This window comes from Arachis ipaensis, chromosome B08, assembly GCF_000816755.2.
Source record: "Arachis ipaensis cultivar K30076 chromosome B08, Araip1.1, whole genome shotgun sequence".
In the NCBI taxonomy this organism is placed as follows: domain Eukaryota; kingdom Viridiplantae; phylum Streptophyta; class Magnoliopsida; order Fabales; family Fabaceae; genus Arachis; species Arachis ipaensis.
This window is the reverse complement of record NC_029792.2, coordinates 126715-130170: the sequence shown is the minus strand read 5'-3', so window position 1 is coordinate 130170 and position 3456 is coordinate 126715.

Sequence of the window (3456 nt, the reverse complement as noted above, 5' to 3'; positions counted from 1 at the left end):
AAGTGGTAGTGTTTAAGAAAGATTAATTCATAAACAAGGTAAATTTATAATTTATATCATAAAAATAATTTATTACAAGTCAAAGTATATTATATATACAATATTTTGGGACTCTCTGATCAAATTAAACAAATTTTTAAAAGTAAGGTTGAAACATGTGATATAATCCACATGGTTTGTAAAGGAATCGATCTTAGCTCTTAACCCAAACAAAAATACTATAATAGCCATCATAGTAGACTATTTTACTTAATATTTGAATAGTATAATAAAAGACAATATAAAATTAAATTTTAATAAGAATATATTAAACATATAAGACTAGTTGATTCTGATAATTGATATTCAACAAATTTACCAAGATACAGATTATACGGTCACAACTCACAAGTGAATCCCACCAGCTATGAATGCGAGTGAAGTGGAAAATGACATGCATGAAAAAGCGTAGGAAATGGTCAATTAAAAGAAGAAGAAAAAAAAGTTTATAAAGGACATTGCTTTGCTACGATATTTCTGTACAAGTGGACAAGCTAATTTACCAAAATATCTTAATTTTTATGAACTCTACTGCATAGTAATAATAATAAATATGGTATATTCTCCTTATTATTATATACCTACCAATGATTCAATTCACATGATAAGCAATATTATTTCGGTTTAATTATTCTACTGGTCTTTATATTTTCGTAAAATTTTTAATTTAATCTCTATATATTTTTTTTTAATTGAGTCCTTGTACCAATTTTTTTTAATTGGGTCTTTACATTTTTTTTCTTTTATTTAAGTCCATGTACCAATTTTTTTTTAGTTGGATCTCTATAAAATTAAACTAATTACTATTAAGAAGAATTTAATTGAAAAAAATTTGGTACATGAACTCAATTAAAAAAATATATAAAAATCTAATTGAAAATTTCACGAAATTATAGAAATTAACAGACTAACAGACTAATTAAACCTATTATTTCTACATTTTTGGAAAACCTTGGGAAACAATTTTGGTTTCCAACAACAATAAGATATTAATATATTATATTATAAGGCTTTTTTCTGTTGGAGGATGGGATTGACCTTGAAATTTGAAAGTAACATTTGCGGTTCAAAAACCTTGGAATGTGAACTCGTTCCTTGAACCAACGGCTCGCATAAAATCACGGGCTTACCCAACTAAAAGTGAAATTGCAAATGGCACCTCTACCAACCTCATTCATTTGCCTCAATTTCTATCCACCGTTGATTGATTCTCCAATTTTATTATTGTTTTAGATACTTTATCAATTGTTATTTTGACTTTCTAGTTTCTACACAATATTTGATAGTAGTAAATAAAGTAAGAGTAGAATATCAGTTTTAGTAAAATTATACTACATATATTATTATATATACGGTGAAAAGTTAGGTGTAGTCGACTTCACGTGAAGTTGATAATTGAGAGTCGTTAGATGATTTGACTTATTTGATTAAAATTTCATCTAACGGCTCTTAACTATCAATTTCACGTGAAGTCGACTGCACCTAATTTTCACCTATATTTATATATTATGAGTGTTAAAAGCTTATATATTTTGAAGGTAAAATTCCTTTGTAGAAAAAATGATCTTTTTTTTTTTTTTTCTTGACATCCCCTATTTTAGTCATGTAATTCAAGGTCAAATCATGCTCAAAATTAAACACGTGCGCCTTATTTGATGGAACTAAAAAACTGTGTGAATCATACATCTATTAAGTAGTTGACTATTATTTTATCAACAGCTTCCGTTTAATTATTTTTCAAGTTAAAAGTATGATTATTTTCTAAAATCTGTTATAATAATTTTTATAATTCTAAATACAGAAAAAAGTGAAAACCTAATGGGGGGTTGGTTAAAAAAATGTGAATTGATTCTGAATTAACTTTGCTTATGAATTTGGGGCTTGAGAAGCAAAGGTTTCAAATTTTGAAAAACTCTCTTGGGAGAAATTATTGTTTAGCATTTTAGGTTGTATAGGGTTCAGATACTTATTACTAATCTTTGTTTATACACAAAATTGAATATATTTTTATGTTCAAAAAATGAAGACCAACAACAAAAAAATAAAATGCATAGAGTAAAGTATCGTTTTTGTCCCCAACGTTTATGGTAAGTCTCAAAGTTGTCTCTAACATTTCAATCGTCCTATTTAAGTCTTTAACGTTTCAAAATTGGTTCAATGTTATCGCGTTAGGGATCCGTTAACAGAATTAACGGCGGGACAAAATTGATATAATTTTAAAACGTTAGGGACTTAAATAGAAGAAAAAAGTTGGTGACAAAAATGATACATAGAAAAAAATTTTAATTTATATCCTTCAATAATATCAATTTTTGACTGTATATAATATTGAATTATTTTTTAATCACATCTAAGTAAATTACACTTAATCACACTGTTTTATTCTAAATAAATTTATTTAGAATGAATGTAATATGAAAATAATATATTTACTTATAACTTTAAGTGTAATTTATAATTAAAAACAAATATTAATAATTCTCAAAAGTATATATTAAATATTTTTTTTTTAAACTCCGGAAAGTCAAATGTGTATTTGTGACGTTTAAACTTTAAAGTCAATAAGTAACTCCAATGTGCATTTGTGTTAATTGAGTATACTCAATTAGGAAAAAAACAGTTATTGTCGTTTCTTAGGAGAATTAATATTTCATCAAGGCAAGTATAATAGGAACCTGAACATTTTATGGTGGAATATTTTTGAACATTAGTGATGAAGTGATATTTAGTCTTGTAAGTATTTATATAGGGACCTACCATAAACATGTAATTTTGTGTCTCATGCATGCCTTTCACGGAACGTGAGGGAAATGACTACAAAGCCGTGATTGCTTCAAACTTTGTTGCTTCAATTCTTCCATTTTTAATTCCCTTCTTCAAACGTGTCCAGTCAAAATTTTTAGTTGACTCACCGGTGGAGCCGTCCTCAAATTTCCAAGCTAGCAACTCCTTCCAATGTGCGATACAATGAACTAAAAATACTAGTTAACAAAATCCTTGTTATATTAGTAGTCTTTAAATTGTAATTACTAGTTAACAAAATCCTTGTTATATTATAGGTGCATTATTATAGAATTATAGTATTTCTTCAACCTTTATTACTTGTTATCAACTAATTTAGTTGATTAGTAGTGAATAACATGAGGGAGACAAAAGGATCGATTTAAGCACGTTTGAGACAGTCAACCATGCGGTTCTTCCAGTAATATATATGCATACCTGCTAAAATACAATACTATACTAATTTATTTGGAATTGAAAGAAAGCAAGCACCCATGGGTCCTAAACCCAAAAGATTTCCTCAGATTATGATAACAATATTACTATTAAATTTATTTAATCAAACAATGCCGTAGGGTGCCATGTTGTTAGGATAATATAATATATTGACAAAGGCAAAGTGGCAAATTATGAGGA